The sequence below is a fragment of the Quercus lobata genome, chromosome 8 (genome assembly GCF_001633185.2).
Source record: "Quercus lobata isolate SW786 chromosome 8, ValleyOak3.0 Primary Assembly, whole genome shotgun sequence".
Classification (NCBI taxonomy): domain Eukaryota; kingdom Viridiplantae; phylum Streptophyta; class Magnoliopsida; order Fagales; family Fagaceae; genus Quercus; species Quercus lobata.
Window position 1 is genome coordinate 31,536,358 of NC_044911.1, and position 19,760 is coordinate 31,556,117.

Genomic DNA, 19,760 nt, shown 5'->3' on the forward strand with positions numbered 1-19,760 from the left:
TTCTTTCATATTATTGGTTCCACATAACACATCCTGGCGTGGGTTATTCTATAGTGATGACTTTACACAATACTCAACTGCAATTAAAGGTACTATTCACCACCAATCTAATCTATGTTATCTTGATAGTAGATCTACAAATCGCATTCTCATATCCTCCATCATTTAGAAGGTAACTAGAGTAATGATTGTATGTAATGTATAAATTTTATTCTTTTACAATATAAAATTATTATGATAGATGATTAAAATAATTAAAATAAAATTCAATGTTCTAGAAATTTTTTGAAATAGAATTTTAAAGAGTTTCTATTTTACCTAAAAGTGAACTATCATAATTAATGAGAATTTAACATTTTTTTGCAAAGAGAAGATAACTATAGGCCCAATTTTAATTTTATTGCATATAATGTTACAGTTAGATCCGTACCATGTGTAATATATTAGTTCATTATGATAGTTTCAAATAATATCTTAGTACCTATCTATATAGGTTTTCTTTTTAATGATGCCATAAAGGATGGAGTTTAATAGAAGTAATTTAAGATACATCGTATCCAATAAATTAAAAAAAATTAATTAATTTCAAAAGTCTTTTAATTGTAAATTTTTTTAATCATAAAATAGATTCTATCTTGAATGTTCAATAAGTGTATAAAACATCTTGAACGTTTAAATCCTCAATTTACAAATTATCAATTCAAGCTTAATATCAAACAATTAATGTGCGGAATATGAACATAAGTTTAATATAGAATTGATGAACAATCTAAACAAAATAAAATCACATCCATAGCAGAAATTAAATGGCAAAGATTAAGGGAAGAGAGATGCAAATACAAGGACAACACACGATGTGTTATCGAAGAAGAAACCGAAACCCTCGGCGTAAAACCTCTCCGCTGCCCTCTAAGCAGTAAATAATCCACTAAAGAATGTAGTTGGGATAGATAAACAGCAGAAGACCCTCCAAGCCTAATTTACTCAGTGTACCTAAGCCCTCCAAGCTCCTACTCTAACGAGGTTACGCCGACCTATTTCTTCTTTAACTTACCAGATTCCGCTACTGACCATAGCATCAACCAATATGAAATTGGTATTTTCTTAACTGCTTCCCAAAGCACCAAACAACCTTCTCACAAATATGGGTATGGTGAAAAAATGTTTTGGTAATGTACCTCTCAAGGATGTAACAATGGAGAAGAAGAGAGTAGAGGAATTTGAATAGTCTTTATGTGAAGATTGTGGATGAGTCAATCTTGTTTTTCTCTAGAGTTTCTCTCTCAAAATTCTCTTTGCAAGCTCTCTACATTTCGTGGGTATAAGGGGTATATATACTAGGGTGAGAAAGGAATGCGAAGAGTCAGGTTTTTTAAAACAAAGCTGGCTGGCGGCTTGGACTCACGACTTGATTTAGCCGCGAGTTCCAGTTGCGAGGTAACTGAATGGCCAGTCTGTACTTTTTGTTCTGTAGTGCTTCAGCTGGCATGATGCTTCAACTTTTGACATACTTGGCACGTGTGCAACTTTTGGTGGCTTGCAAGCCGCGAGCCACCCGTGAGATCCAATCGCGAGTTCCTATTTCTTTGCACAATTTTGAGCATTTCTTCACACTCTCTCATACACTACTCTTACATGATTCCAACCTAAATACAGGGTTACTAATTGTTAAAATACAAGAAAATTTGGTATAAAATAAAACCAACAAGATGGTTGATAAAATTTCAACCTTAAACATCAAAAAATTTTGTTTTCAACCTTAAAATTTAAAACACAATGTAAACTAAATTATAAGTAGAAGAAATTGTCCTGATAATAATTTCAAAACCTCACATTCCCTACTTTTTTGCACTAAGAAATAATAATAATAATAATAATAATAATTGTAATAATAATAATTGTAAGGATGATAGGCCCAGTAGTATATACTAGGCCGGAGGCCTGGTCCGAGGATGCCTAGTAATTCGAGGATGGGTAAACGTTATTATGGAGGTTGGCATTAGTGAATAAAGAAAGGGGTCTGGTCATGATGGTCCAAGAAGGTGGTCCAAGGAGGGATGCTTTCTTGGCTAAGCAGAAAAGAGGTCAGAAGGTGCAGACTGCCATTTAGAAGCAACGTTCCAGGTGATTCTATTGATGATGATATATATCATGAAAGCACAGGACAAAGGAAAGTTATGAAATATCTAAGAGAAAGCTGTTACCACCACATTGAATGCTCTTTTGCTAACTCTCTGGCCGCATTAATGAGGAAGTGATACCTGAACAATAATTTTCAGCCTTACAGCTACTCCCAAAGACTTTAAGAAGGTGCTACTGGGACAAAGATCAACACCAGTAATCTAATCTATACGTGGAGGGTGGAGATGAATGAATGAAGATAGTATAAAATAGAAAGAAGGCCTTGAAGAAAAGGGATCGGAGAATTGAGAGAAAAATATTGTAACAACAAGAATTGTGCTTGTAATCAAATTCAAGAGATATATACAAGAACTGATCTCCTCGGATTGTGTCGAAAACAATTTTATTTAGATAAAACTAGTCTATCTTTACTTTCTTGTCATCTGAATCCATTATAATTGTTACTCAACTCATTAAAGCCTAGTTTTCTAACACACTCTTTACAAATTCATTGTATTGGACTCTTTGGGCCTAGATCCTCTTACCCTTTGGGCTTAAGAACCAAAACCTGCCCTTATTATTATTATTATTATTATTATTTATTTATTTTTTAGACGGAGAATAAATGTACAGAAATGCTTAAATACTTATACTTTTATATATATATATATATAATGTATTTCTTTTTTATATAATAAAAAAATGTACTTATATGTGTGTGTAAGGAAGTGGTGTCTCAACTTTTTGCTAAAATATTTCACTTTCTACTTATAAGACAATTCAAAAATCTTATGAATTGATAGTGTGGTGAATTGAATCTAAATAAATAAATGAATGAGGATGAAAATATAATTTCTCCCCAATTAATGAGAGTAATGGATTAAATTGTTCCTCACACTTTTAGAAAAAACCATACAAAGAAAGATAAAGTTTAACTATAACTTGGTTGTAACAAATGACTACAAATCCTACTAAAAAAAGTAACATGACTATTGAAGGGGCAAGTTTTGGATCCTAAGCCCACAAGGTAACAAGATTAAGGCGCAAAGAGCCCAATACAAAGAATTTTTAGAGAGTGGGTTGAAAACTAGGTTTCAGTGAATTGGATAACAATCATAATGGATTAAAGATTGAAATAAAACAAAGAAAAATAGGTTTTATGCGAAGAAATCCTTCATCTGCAAAGTCTGAGGAGAATAGTTCTTGAATATATTCTTCTTAGACTTGATTACAATTTCAGTTTTTTGTGTTACATTGCTTTTCAGATTATCAGATGAACCTCCCCCTATCCCTGGAGGATCTCTTACATTATATAACCTCTTTTGGCTGATCTTGGCCCTCCATTTGTTTATTATGCAGGCCACTACTCGAGTACTTGTCTCATAAGATGCCCTCCCAAGTCTTCTATAAGTTATGGTAACCAAGACAGCACTGTTCAGGAGTCTTCTCCACATAAATGCGGCCAGGTGGTTTGGTGGGGTGCATTAAATATGGTAGCAGCTACCATCCCTCCAATCATTTCAGGGCTAACCCCCTCTCTGAAGCATTTTCTCTACAGTGTGGTCCCCTTTGGTAATGTGTCATTGACGTGGCCATGGCTCGCCACTTCGGCCTTACCGTCTGAGTGTATGGTCTTCTCGGAACTGTATTAGCCTCCTTGGCCTTGGGTATGATACGTGGCATTATTATCTTATTAAATTTTTGTATCCCACAACTACATATTTTGAAAATCTAATTGCTAAATTGCATATTTTTTATGTTCTTAAAAAACATGTCAAATTTATGCCAATTAGATATTATTTACTATTTGATTTATAAACTTATTTTTTATGCATAATTTTAGACTACAAAAACTTAAAATTTAAACATTTAATTGATAACATAGCTATGGATTTTTGATTTTTTGGAAATTTTGCAAGTATGGAAAACATACGAAGAAAACATAATATAATGGTGGATTTGTTAAAATTGAAAATTCACAGCCAATGAAAATATATATATATATATATTTTTTTTTTTTTGAGAAACAACCAATGAAAATATATTGAGTGGAGTTGTAGATATTGATTATAATAAAGTTTGTAGCCAAACTTTGGCACAAAGGAGTGAAGTGGAATATGATTACGCAGTTGACTTAATTGGCAATGGAATATATGCAAGGCTGCAACTCTACAATACACATACTTGCTTAGATGGCACCCGCACCGACCTAAGCACTTTGATGCTTAACTTAGTGGTGATTTGCAAAGCCAGTAAACACATTTCTCATACTTGCCCTCATTGAGAGACTCTAGATTTATAGGTTTGCTAATGTGAAAACCGCGATCCGATTGGACCACTTTAAATTTTCCCCTTTGATGGGTAAAGAGAGAATCCTTGGTTGTGAAGTTCAAGGTTGAGATTCTATTGTCGATAATGATATCCCTAATCTAAAAATTTACATGGGTCACTACTTAATTAGTTTACTAGGAAATTTTTTTTTTCATAAGATTAACTTTATGAACCTTCAATGAAAATTACATAATTTGTCAAGAGAAAATAAATCACAATATCTTGGGCCTAAATATAATCTAAGAAAAGAAAATTATATGGCTTCGTAACCTAGTTACATTCTAAGAAAAAAATAACAATGAAAAAATTACATGGAAAATACCTAATCTACATCCCATATACTATGTTTGAGGGCTAAATTAATTACTGAGTGAGAGTGGCAATTTGTTAGGCCCTCACCCCACACAAGCTCTCCTATTTTTCATAAAATTACATGACAAAGACAGAGAAAAAATAGTGGTAAAAGATATCAACTTCGTAGTCCATGCGCATAGTATTCGCATAATTAATGTAAATAATTGCTAGCAAGCTTTTTTTTTTTTTTAAATTTTTTTAGAGAACATGTTACATAAAGAATCTAGGATGCATGAACGTCAACAAAATCATATGAAATTGCATTAGCATGTGGGAATATGAGTAGGGAAATCTTAGATATTATTTTTTTATCATTAATGAACATGTTACATATGTTCATGGAAATTCAGATCATGACTTAAATATGAAAATTTTAACATTCTAATCTATTTTGCATGATATCATTTAAATAAGACTAGTTGGTGCAAAAGAAAAAACTTATGCCTACCCTAAATGTCACATGAATAATCTTAAACAAGGAAAACAGAATTTTATTTTAGTTTTTTTTTCTTCATCATGATTTTGTGTGATGTTAAAATGAAAATATATACTAGAAATTTTATAGATGATGCATGAACATGTTATGTTATGGATTAAACACAGAGTAAGACATATCGTAATTCTAGGCACACAAACCCATCTATGCAAGATATACATGAAAACATGTTCAAATGATCAATCTTAATAAAAGAATCATGTTATATATTATGGCTAAAATGGGGATATACCCCTTTCATCTAAAAGTTCCAGCAAAATGCCCAATTTTTGAAACTATTTAGTGATATGTCCCTGTTTTGAAACTTAATTTGTTTAAAATCGAGTTTCAGAAAGGCACTTGAGTTCCTTGAAAATTTTCAAGTGGAACTTGAGTTCCTTGAATGGAACTCAAGTTCCATAATTTTTTTTTTTTAAAAAATTGATTTGCCTATAACTCGATTTTATAAAAATCGAGTTTTACATTAAAACTCAATTTTTAGAAAATCGAGTTTCAAAACAGGGCCATATATAGATCTTCTCCAAGACTGAACTTCTCTACACAAACCAAATCTCCAAGGAATGCCTTGAAGATTTGTAGGACTTAATGAACTCACTAGAAAGGATCTTTGATTTAATTTTACTTGAGCAAAATTCTTTGAACTTGAAATCTTCAATTAGGAGCTTGGTAGAATTCTATTGTTAACCCATATACAACAATTTCAATATTTTATTACTCTAATTTTATTACATGGAGTTGGTCAACCTAAAAATCTATCCCCCACAAAAAATAAAAGAAAAGGAAGAAAGAAAGCCTTATATACACCTAAGCCTATAGTGTCATATATATGGACAGGATACACAGTATAGTTATAGACATCAAATGTGCGGCCATAATAGCAATGAAGACGATACCGTACCGTATCGGACGGTACGGCCGGTATATACCGTACCGACCAGTGCACTAATACGAGTACCCCCCTTTGTTTCGTACCGGAAAAAATACTAGCCTTACCGGATGAGTACTGGCCATACCGGCGAAATCCGGCCGTTCCGGTTGGTAAAGAGATACCGGACCGAAACACATCCAAGCCACATTTTTTGTGATTTTGACAAGTTTTCAAGGGCAAGTTTTCAAGAGATACCTGTCCTCTTTCTTTCTTTCTCTCACACTCTCTCTCAGCTGCTCCGTGTCTCTCATCTCTCGGCTTCTCTGTCTTAGATTCTGTAGTTGCTCTGTCTCGGCTTCTCATTCCCTGTCTCGGGTCTCGGCTTCTCACTCTCGGCCCCTCGCTTGCCTCTATTCTGAATCGGAAATCGGAATCGCCGAGAGGATTCTTTTTTCTTTTTTTTTTTCCTTTCCCTTTTCGCTTTCCCTTTCCCTTTTCTCTGTTTTTCCGTTTTGGGTTTTGGGGCCTTGGGCCCTTTGGCTCATGTTTGTTGTGGATCTGTGACTCAGAGACCAGAGAATGGGTAATTTTTTTTTTTTTTTAGAATGGATATGTTTGTTTTGTTGTGGCGTGCCTCATGGGTCTGTGATTCAAAGTATATATATTTTTTATTTTTTATTTTTTGCTGAGAATGGGTATGTTATATGTGGGTATGTGATTCTCTCTCTCTTTCTCTCTCTCTCTCTATATATATATATTAAATATATAAAATAGCGGTAAATCCAAAACGGTACACTGGTATTGACTGGTACCCGAAATATATCGTACCGCTGGCCAAACCGGTACAGCCTCCGGTACGGTATTGACTTCCTTGCATAATAGTTCCACTATATATCTTGGAAGCATCAAAACCTAACTCTGTGTTATTCGCCAAAAAAAAAAAAAAAAAAAAAGAGAGAGAGAAGAAGATCGAAACCTAACTTTGGCAATGATCCATTCCTTAAGTGGCCGTGTCATATCCCTGACCCATGTCCTTCCTTGGGGATTTGAGTGGCACGAATTGATCCATTCGTACCCCCTCTCCTTGTTGAATCACATGTGACTCACACTGTTATGTTCCTGGAAAGTGGAAACGAGTTACACACTTAGGTCAATTCGGTTGGAGGGGTGGAAAAGTGGGAAGATAGAAAATAGTGAGAAGATGGAAGAATGGGAGGATAGAAAAGAATTTAATTTCTTTCATTTTTTTTGAGTGAAAGTGAAAAAATGGAGGTATGGAAAAAGTAAGTTTATATAAATTTACACATATACCCTTATTAAAAAAAATGATGCCCAATTAAAACCCAAAAAGTGATAAACAACCAAAAAAAAATCAACAACCTAAATTTATTAAAAAAAAAAAAATCATGTCCCTAAAAAAAAAAATCACATCTTAAAAAAAAAAAAAAAAAACAAAACAAAAGAAAGTAAAAAAAAGTTAAAAAAAAAAAATACTAGACAAGCCTGCTCAGTAAATCAAAAAAAAGGAAAAAAGGAGGCAGGCAACGCCTGCCAAGTAAATCATAAGTAAAAGGAAAAAAAAAAAGTGTGAAGAAAAGCAATGTGGGTGAAGGTGCAATTGTATGTGGGCATTTTAGTCCAAAAATGATGCCAAATTTCTCTCTTCAGTTTTCTCTCCATTTTGGAGAGAATTTTTTGGTGGGCCAAGGAAGAAAACACCTGAGTCCCATTATTTATTTTCCTTCTTCTCCACCCAACCAAACACATTCCAAAAAAGTTTTCATTCCCATTTTCTCTTCAAAGTTTTCTATCCACTATATTTCACCTCCAAACAAACACACCTTTAATTACAGGCTCTCTGCATTGTGATCAATGGTGGCTCTGCATAGAGTCTAGTGTGGTCACAAGACCACCCTAACCTGGAAAAAATAATTATTGTTATGTACAAATTTTAAAAATTTATTTAATATTTTATCATTAAAAAACTTTGTGACCACCCTAAATACTTTTTAGGCTTAACATAATTAAACTTTAGACAAAATTTGACAAACTTGGTTGTAAGTTAAGACTACAACTCCATTCAATATTTTTTTATTGGATGTGAATTTTGACAAATCCACCATTTAGTTACATTTTCTTCTTATATCCTCCATACTTGCAAAATTTCAAGAAGATCAAAGATTAATAGCTATGTTATCAATCAAATGTTTAAATCTTGAGTTTTTGTAATATAAAATTATATATAAAAAATAAATTTATGGATTGAATAGTAAATAACATATGATTGACATGAAATTTAACATGTGTTTTAAGAACATAGAGAGAATATTCAATTCAATGGTTATGTTTTCAAAATATGTAGCAATGTTAATTTTTTTAGTGAGAGTTGTAGCCCTATGTTATAATTTAGTTTGTAGCCAAACTTTGTCATTAAACTTTAATTTCCTTAACATATTAGGTCCTTACTAGGAAAAAAAAAAAAAAAAAAAAAAAAAACAAAAAAAAAAAAAAACAAAAACAAAAAAGAAAAAAAGAAGTCAATTTTATTTTACTAAAATTTTGAAAGAGATGTAGCCTGTAACATTGATATGAGACTATCATGTAACGATTTCAAAATAAGAAAATTTGTTGAAGAAAATTGTAAGACTAATTTATGTGTTTGCATGTGTGTGTGTGTGTTTTGTCAATATATGAAGTTCTCTTTTTATTAAATTTTGTATAATTTAAGTTTCTTAATTATCACCCTCAAAAAAATTTATTGAGCCGTCACTAATTGTGATGATGTTAATATTTCACATAAAAACCTACAATTTTGTCACAACTATCAAGCATGCATGACAGATTGTTATTAATTGCCAATCACCCAAGGGTAGAGTCAAGAATTTTTGTTTGGAGGGGTCAAGTTACGACACTAATATATTTATTAAGATAACCCTCACACACATATATATACACACACTTTTTTATTATATATACACACACTTTTATTTGATAAATTATATTTATATACACACCCAAAAAAAAAAAAAAAGAGTTTAATATTTTCAATCAAAATTATGTTTGATGGCGATTATTCATAAAATAAAATTCATTTTTTCCATTTTCATAGTGAAATTCTTAAAAAGTTTCATTTTAAATACAAATTATCAAATTTTATACTAAAGTAAATAAAAAATATTTCAATTGACTAATGAAATTTTCAAAAACATGATTGATCTAAAACTTCGAGGAATAAGTTAGGCTCCAAACATATTTAAAGCTATCTTGCTCGAATCCATTATGTAGCAACTATTTAACAGGCATACGAGCACATTTTACAATAAAAAATAGAATTGCGAAAAATAAAGTTTTTTTATTTTTTTTGTTGAGAAAGACGAAAAATAAAGTTATATCTCTATAACTATTAGACCAATTATTTTTTTTAAGGGTATCATTAGACTAATTCGAATATTGAAGGGAGTCAACTTTTATTTTTGTAGACTAAATTTTAAAAATATTAATATAATTATATTTATTTAAAAAAAAATTCAAAATTTTGATGGGCCATGCCCCTACCATTGTACATACCTCCACCCCTGTAGTCACTTATTACTTTCTTTTCCCCACTCATAACTTGTCTTATAACTATTAAAGCAAAATTGTGATTTTTAATGTTATCCTATAATTTTTGTAATTGGTTATCATTCATTGCGATTGCACATGTGATCCTATAATACATCACCAGGCCTTCTGGCCCAGGTGGTACCCGATCTCCTAGTGACCTAACAGCTTAGGGGTTCTATCCGGATTTTTTTTATAAAATAACTATAAAACCCAAACTATGTTATTAGTTAGGCAAGTTTTGAAACAAATTTGGTTTCTAACAAATCGAGTCCAGAGGACTCGATTTTGGGGAGCTGAGCTCTGTCCATGTAGGCCTGGAAATCGAGTTCATTGGACTCGGTCTTTGTACATGGAAATCGAGTCTACTGGACTCGATTTTTATTCATGAAAATCAAGTCTACTAGACTCGGTTTTTGTTCAAACACAGACACCATGCATGAAACTTAACCCTTGTTTTACTCTCCATAAAACAGAACATACCGAATCACAAGGCATCAATATATTATCTATTGTAATCACCGTTAAAACTATTCAAATAGCTAGGAAGTCCCTCTAGTTTGGTGTAGAGTTTCATGTCATGTTCAGATAGCAAACAAAAGTCTAACATCATCACTGTACTTTGATAGCTTTGTGTACTATAATATTTTCCAAAGTAATGTTTAGTCCTAGAGCTTTGTAACTGATTTTGTCTTTTTTGAAACTTTTGAGGATAAACTTTCTGTAGTTATGATTTTGTTCAAGTTTTGATGAATAGTGAACCAAATGAATAGTTACCATGTCAATTTTTTCTTCAAAAGAGCTGGCGGCTAGTGGTGAGAAAGAGTGGTATTTCTACTGCCCATGGGACAGGAAATACAGGAACAGTGCACGGCCAAACCGAGTGATTGGAGCTGGGTTTTGGAAGGCCACTGGGACTGACTGGCCTATGGCGCAAAGAGGTATGCTCTGTTTTGTGAAGAGTAAATAGGGATTAAGTTATTTCATGCATGCCGTCCGTGTTTGAACAAAAACCGAGTCCAGTAGACTCAATTTCCATGAACAAAAACTAAGTCCAGAAGACTCGATTTCTATGAACAAAAATCGAGTCTAGCAGACTCGATTTTCATATACAAAAATCGAGTCCAATGAACTCGATTTCTAGGCCTACGTGGATAGCTTGTCCATCTCAACTCTCCAAAATCGAGTCATCTGAACTTGATTTGTTAGAAACCATATTTGTTTCAAAACTTGCCTAACTAATAACATAGCCTGAGTTTTATAGTTATTTTATAAAAAAATCCGTTCTATACCCTGCATTAAAAAAAAAAAAAAAAAAAAAAAAAAAAAAAAAAAAAAAAAAAAAAAGGTGTGATCCTATAATACTGTCCTTTTGCAGAGATATTTATGTCCTCGCAAAACACAGATCGGAAGGGACACATCACATTGAAATTAGAACAATTAATGCAGGGTAACAAATTTTTTGACTATCTTTTAACAAAACGCCAAGCTATGAGTCAACTAACTAATAAAAAAAATCCGTTCTATCCCCTGCATAAAAATTAAAAAAAAAAAAAAAAAAGTGATCCTATAATACTGTCCTTTTGCAGAGATATTTATGTCCTCGCAAAACACAGATCGGAAGGGACACATCACATTGAAATTAGAACAATTAATGCAGGGTAACAAATTTTTTGACCATCTTTTAACAAAACGCCAAGCTATGAGTCAACTAACGTCACTTTTTAGATAAATTATGTACATGTTTGTGAAAAATTTTGGGCACTAGTCTTTTCTTTTCTTTTTTTATTTTTTTTATTTATTTATTTTTTTTGTTGAGAGGTATTAGTTAGTTAAGTTAGCATTGAAATTCTAGTGTACCATTGTATTCTTTTCATTTCTTTTTTTAAGGTTAAAACTTAAAAATTGATATACATAAATAAAAGTTATTAAATCTGTTATTAAAAAAAGAAGTTGTTAGATCTGTTACAAAATATTCTAACTTTATCAAAAGTTAGCAGGTTCTTGATTACAGACTTACAGTCCGTGGTTCATTCAAAAATACAAAAGAGGTGACATATCTTCGTCAAATCTCTGCCAATACATCAATATATTGGTTAGTTCTCCGATAAACATGGTCAACCGGTTTGTTGGGGATAACTTTCAATAAGTCCTTGCAATGAGATAATAAAGATTATGTTAGTATTATCACTATTCATCATTTGAACTACATTATTTAAGAATTGGTGTTTAAGAGAGTGTATTACATATGGTATAACTTACCCCACCCTCCTTTAAAAGTTACCATGACTTTTGAGTGGAGTTATAATGTGCCTTTATGTTAGAATCCCTTTCTCTCTACCATGATTTTTAAGTGGAGTTGTGGTGTGTTTTTTCGTTAAAACTCCTTTCTCTCTCTTGAGTGTATGTTTGTTTCTTAAAAAAAAAAAAAAAAATCATTTGAACTACATTTAAGACAACCTTTTCTTTTTATTAAAGTGATATTTTAGAGAAAATTCAATCCAGTATTTATATTGGATTTTAATTTTGTGTGAAGTGACCTTTAATTGTACTCTAATTTGATGTCTTCTGTCTTTAGATTTTTAAATGAATTTTATTTATGTACCAAGTCATTATATGTGGTGTCAAGTGTATTTACATGTAGATTCATGAATCTCAACTAAAAAAAAAAAAAAAAAAAAGTATAAAAAGACTCAATTAAATTTTATTATACTTCTATGTAACATTTTGAATGTCTATACTTCTAACATATTTAAAACTATTTGAAGTCCCAGAAACTAATTCTAGTCATTCTAATTAAATCCCATTTGAAACCACTTCCAATCCACGTAAAACTACTTAAGAATTTCTTATAAAACTTATTATTAGTTCAAATATAAATTTTGAAGAAAAAATTTACCATGTTCTAAAAAATTATTTGTTCATATCATATCTTATTGAGAAATGTAAAAATAAAATAAAATAATTTTATTTCTATCACTAAAATTAAATTAAGAAGTAACAAATTAATTTTCTTTATAAAATAAAATTATCAATAATGAAAATTTCGTATACTTTACTGTAGGGACAATGGGCCCAAAAATATATGTTGGGCCTTGGCCTTGTTCGAGGAGGTCAGTGGTTTGAGGAAAGATCAATAGTAAGGAAGACGTAAGACTTTGAACTCCTTGAGCCAGCTATGACTGTAGAGGTTGGCCGAGGAGGAGTATCACCTAAGCTAAACGAAGAAGGGGACAGAAGGTGAGTTCTATTATCCAGAGTGGTGTTCCAAGAAGTTCTATTGATAAGGATATGCACTGTGAACGTATAGGGCAAAATGGGAGCTGAGAAATATTTGGAGGAAAGCTGTTACCACTGCATTAAATGCTCTATAACTAACTCTCTGACTGCATTAATGAGGAAGTGATATTTGAACAGTGTTTTTTAGCTTTACAGGTACTCCCAAAGTCTTCAGGATGGTGTTGATGGGACAAGTATCAACACAGATAATTTAATGTCCACGTGGAGAGTAGAGATGAGAGGGGAGATATGGTATAAAATAGGAGGAAGGTCCTAAAGGAAGGGGATTAGAAAAAAGAGAGAGAAACACTATAGCAATCAAGAACTGAACTTGTAATCAAACTTGAGTATCAATATATAAGAACTAATCTCCTTGGACTGTGATGATGATAGTTTTCTTTAGATTAAACTATTCTATCTACATTTTCTTGTCATTTGAATCCACTTTATTTGTTGACTGATTCATTAAAGCCCAGTTTCCTATCTCACTCTTTACAAATTCATTGTATTGGGTTTTTTGGGCCTAAGTTCATTTATTATTTGGGCTAGGGACTCAAATCTGGTTCTTACAATTGACATCGTCTGTGGGAAATTCTGGTGTTATAGTGAGTTTGACATCCAACTATGGTAGGTTCAGGTTCAAATCAGGCAGAATTTATAAGGTCTCGGTGTTAAGATCAATTCTGTGATCTTAAACAAATGAGGGATCGAGAAGGGAGTGTACATACTACCCAGACCAGTAAGAGCCAGTCTCGAGTGGGAGCCACCTCTCTCATGAGGAAGACGCCAAGAACATGCAGCGGGAAATTGATCATTTAAAAAGGAAGTTGCGCCACGAACGGCGAAGGCGAAGTCCCTCCAATTCTGACTTCTCTTCTGACAGTGAAGAGGATGGTAGTTATAAACGCAGATCAAGAACTCCTCCTAGTGAGTCTTTCTCGTATGATGAGGACTACCATCATGGGCACAGAAATAGAAATTCATCTTCCAAAGGATTGGGAAATGATGCTATAAGTAGAGCACTCAACCAAATTTCTAGATCACCTTTCACGCGTAGAATTGAGGGAGGGAGACTTCCTCAGTGGTTCACTTAGCTCACATTCACCATGTATAATGGTCGAACAGACCTTGTGGAACATGTAAGCCACTTCAACCAGAGAATGGCCGTGCACTCCAAGAATGAGGCCTTGATGTGTAAGGTATCCCCATCCAGCCTAGAGGCTGTGGCGATGAGGTGGTTTGATGGCCTAAGTGCAGGTTCCACTGATTCCTTTAAGGAGCTCACTCGAGCATTTGGATCTTGTTTTATTACGTGCAGTAGGGTTTCTCGGCCCTTGGACTTCCTGTTGTCCATGTCCATGCGAGAATGGGAGACCCTGAAAACTTACTCAGATAGATATTAGAAGATGTTCAATGAGATCGATGGTGATTTCGATGATGTGGGCATAAGGACTTTGAAGGTCGGCCTACCTACCGAGCATGGTTTGAGGAAGTCCTTGACTGGGAAACTTGCTGGCAATGTGCGTCAGCTCATGGACCAAATTGATAAGTATAAGTGGGTCAATAAGGACCAACAGTAAGGCAAGGGGAGGGGCAAGGTTACTCCTTAGGAGAGGAGGGATTTCAGGTCGGACTGCTACAACAATAACAGACCCTGAAGGGATTTTGCTAGGCAATCTGGGTCTACGGCTCCTCAGACGGTTAACACAATGTTCCGAGAGCCAATGCATCAAGTCTTGGAGAAGATCAAGAATGATAGGCCAAAAAGGAATTGACCCATTGTGATAAATTAACTAATTAATTTAGCCAAGTGAAATAATTAAGTTAATTACATGCGAAGCACGGGGTAGCACAAACAAATCACTAGTTAAACTAAGTATGCAGTGAAAAATAAATTGACACGGTGATTTGTTTACGAATGAAAAAAACCAACGCGGAAAAAATCCCATCGGGTGATTTTAAAGTCACCATTCCCAAGAATTCACTATTATCACAACAAACGGTTATAAGTAAAGGAATCTCAATACCTTATACTAACCTACAGTTGAACTCTTATCTTAATACCCAATTGGACTTGTTCTGTAGTGACAATCTCTCTCCTTTTGATGCACGATTCCTAGTACGTGACTAACCAATTGCGTGGATCCCAGTACGCGACTTCAATCACCAACTAGAGAAGGTTGTTGGCTGCAAAGTTTTTCAATTCATCTAGAAGATGAAGATCAAGAAGATGTTTGGTTACAAAACCCTACGGTATACAAACATAACAACTTCTACACAAGAACGATGAACTAGGGCAAACTTTGTCTCCGGTCATAATTTGCTTGAACAAAACTTTGCTCAACACTTGTGCAACTTGTGTCCACTTTGACAGCCCTTAAAATAATCATTTTATATGTTTAGGATTGTGAGAAAAGAAAACTCAAACACATAATCACGGATTAGAGTTAAAACAGATTTGAAATTCTGTTTTTCATAAACCTCGACAAATACCCTATCTGTCAAGCTGCTATCGAGCCACGGGGCTGGAACAGCTCTTCAAGCTCGATAGATGGCCAGCTGTCGAGTTTTAATGACAGGTACTTTTTAGACTTGAATTTTGGACAGACTTGCATGGCTTCAACACTTGATCTTGAAACAAGGTTTCTTGAAGTATTAAACACATTCTAGTTCTACCCAAATACAAGTAAATTGCGTTTTATCAAAGGATTAGTTAATTACATAAAATAGTGGCATATGTTTCTAACAAGTGAATCACATATGTCCTAACAATCTCCCCATTTGGAAATCTGTGACAAAATCACAACAAACAAATTAATATATAAGAGAAGTCATAAATCACTCTACTCATACTCATTTGTTGAATACAATAAAATCTATCCTAACACAAACTCTTGAAAAACTTTGCAAGAAGAGAGTTTATAGCAAGTAGACTTTGACAACCTGTATTTTTGAAATACTTTAAACAAAACTCATCAAGGCATCTTTGTGTAAAACAAAAATAATAGATTGCATACAAGTTATAAGAACCATGTGTAAAAAGAAAGAAAAGAAACAACACATGCAAGGATAAGTGAAAGAAACATACATCAACATATAAAGAAAATAAGTACAATGTATGTCAATAATGGTCACAAGACTCGTGTACAAGATATAAATGTATCTAAAGTAGAGAAAAGAAAAAGATACAAGTAATCCTCACTACATCCCTCAATGTGCACTCTCCCCCTAGCAAAAATCTCCTATGCTAACCCTCCCCCTAAGTGTGACTACTCTCATAACCAAAACTACTTCCCCTTTTTGTCACGAGTGACAAAGGGTAAGAGTGTCAAGTAAACATCTTGTCATTGCTGGGTGAGTTAGCTTTAATACCACTTGATAGGCCAAAAACGAATTGACCCCTTGTGATGAATTAATTTATTAATTAGCCAAGTTTATTAATTAATCAAATTAATATGCAAATACGTGGTAACATCATCATCATCAGCATCACTTTTATTCGCAGGGGCCACATGAGTGGACGGCATGGTATAACCACCCATCTCAACCTAGCGTCGAGTAATGCGAACAACACAGGTGTTCACCTAACACAACTCATCACTGAGAGTGTCGAGGCGAGCATCCATGCACTGAAGCTACGCCATGACGTCCTCGAGTGTCACTCCACTCGTAGAAGAGGAAGGATCAAATGTGGATGGAGCTGAAGGAGTGGGAGGAGCTGCCGTACCGAACTACCTCGATCGAAACTGTGCCTCACTCTGTTTAACGATAGCATAGTCAATGGCACACATAATGGGGAAATGGTCGGAAGAGGGAAAAGGAACAGAAAAATGGCATAAAATCTGTGTGATAGCCGAAGGGAAAATGAGCTTATCACGGGTAATCGTATTCCTATACACATCTATAATAGAAAGAATAAAAAGTGAAGGAAAATCTATAATGAGGTGCTTTAACAAAGAAAGCAAAAATCGAGCATGAGACTCTGTGATAGAGTTATAGTGAGAGAGTGGGTGCAAAACAAAATTCATCACTATGTTCATGAATCTAGGACCTTTAGCAAAGGCCTTACATGGTGTAAATTAACGATCGCCCCAATCAGCGGGACGCTCACAAAAAGCAGAAATCATCTCGTCTTTGGATACAGTCCTTAGATGCTCACAACCGGGATAATCAAGATGCTTTACCCTCAGGACACGAAGCAGATCGAATACCAACTTCAGTGTGACAACAATGCGCGTATCTCAAACGCGAGTATGAAAGAGAGGTATTGAAGAATCAATTCCATGCATGTTGGAGTAAAACTCCTGGATCAGCACGGAAGGACATGTGACCGAGACATCACACAGTGACTCCCAACCCCACTGTGAATGACATCGGGTAGATCAGTGTCGGCAAAGTCCGCCAAAATGACTCGGTATTCCAAATGAACACTTCATCGAGAAAAGTTCTCCGAGAAGTCCTTTTGGGCATCCTCATAAGGTACGTATGCATGAAAATTCATAAGCATGTGACGTGCAAAGTAAAAAGCATCATGGGATCAGCCCAATCCAAATCTACCAGCACACAAACAGTTCAACATGTATAACACATAACTAAATGCATGAAAATACAGTTATAATGCACATGGAATGCAATGCATGTAGTTTTTAAGATCAAATCCTCAAAATCCATCCCAAAATTTTACAAAAAGCTCTTTGATTTTGAAAAACCCCAAATTTTGCAAAAATTCCAAAAACTTAGGTTTCAAAGAATGAAATGCATGAAAATGAGGGATTAGAGACTTACCAAGTGAGGAAAAACTTGATTAAGCTCGAAAAATGCTTGAGGAAGAGGTTTAAGGAACAAAGGAGAGTGTTTGGGAGATGAACAGCCACGGATAGATCGAGAGAGATCGAGGAAATGAAGTCCGGATCGCACAAGAACCTATATATAGAACCTTAGTAAATCTCGATAGATAAAGGTGTCGTGAGGTATTGAGACAGCTGTCGAGACGAGACAAGTGTCGAGATATAAAAGCTTTGACAGATGTAGCTATCGAGAGGTGACCAGGTGTCCACAACAAAGCAGGCTCGATGGATTGAGGAGCTATCGAGGAGACAGGAGATATCTCGATCGATCCACCTAGCTATCGAGAGGTGTCGAGATTGCGATAAGAACATTAACTGAAAATCTTGACAGATAGGTTAGGTATCGAGAGGTGTCGAGGAGGTGTTGAGATTGCTTAAAAACAGTTTTTCAAGAAGGGAAAAACACAGATATGAATGCAATCAAGCATGCAACATAACCAAGGATCCAAACATCATTTTGAACTCTTCAAAAACATCTCTTAACAATAAAAATGTTAAGCACATCAATCCTAAAACACACACACACACAAAACAAGTCTAACCAATTTTATATTTCAAAAACAAGTTAAGGCAATTTAGTAAGCATACTTTAACACATGTAAACCTTGTGATGACCAAATCACATTGTACCTGCACATGTATCAAGAGTAGCAAAGAATATTGCGTGTTGTGTGTGAAAAATATCGCAAGATTGCATAACTGTATACATGTTATTACGATCTGAGATATGAGAAAATCACTTTAACTCACACACAATCATAACTATTTGATGGAGACTATCACTTTCGAGGTACATCCTATAACTCCCACATCTCCTAAAATACACGCTTGCAATCATATATAAAGCATTTTGATCTTTTTGCTTTTTATTTTTTTCTTTGCATATTTTTCATTTTAAGCAAATCATGCATGGGCATATAAGAGAGAGAAAAGAAATACCCAATGATGTTAAGCATTTGACATTTCAATTTTGCTATGCCAAAGCACACAAATGTCATTGACATTGCACTTTTACTATACTGAAGCATACAGATGTCATTTCATGATTAGCGGGCAATGGTGGTGAGATGGTTATTTATGCCTTTCACTTAAGATTTTCTAGTCATTCCCATCAAAAAGAGTAATACGAGTGTTAAGTACAAGAGATGACTTAATCTTACTCATTACAAACACGAGCTACTCACTTGCTTAGTTGTGTATAGAGATGTTCATCTAAGTTACAAAAGATACAAAGTTTAGAAAACTTTATTTCAATGGCCATCCAAGGTACACAAGTACCAATGTACACAAAACACACACTGTTTTGTTATTTTTCTGATTTTTCAATTTTTATTTTATTTTTATATGAAAAACAAAATAAACAAAACTAAAAATAAACAAACAAAAAAAATGTTAAGCAAAGCAAAGCATAAAACTAGACTGACTCAAAATAAAAGCAAAACACACAAGTTATGCAAAAACAAAAACACAAAGAGAGAGAGAAGAAAGTGATAGAATCACTTGGAGTCCTTTTACTTCCACACCTTGGAAGAACTTTTCCTTTGATTAAACCCTTGAATCGGTGGTGAGGGGGAAGAATTGAAACTGTTCAAGTTCGAAAGGAACATGAGAGCTTTGAGAAGATCTCTAAGGGGAACAAAAGAGGATTGAAGCTGATTCTGGTTTCCAGATGCAATCATACCATTGCTTTGTTGAGTGGCTAACCACTTATAGCAATTTGGTCGAGTATGACCAGCAACTCCACAATGATGACAGAGATGTTGTTTCTTTTGTTTAGACTTTTAAGAGTTAGCCTTTTTAGCCCTAGGTTTTTAGCTTCCTTTTTATCTTGCTTAGGGGGTGCTCCTAAGATTTACCCTTGTCT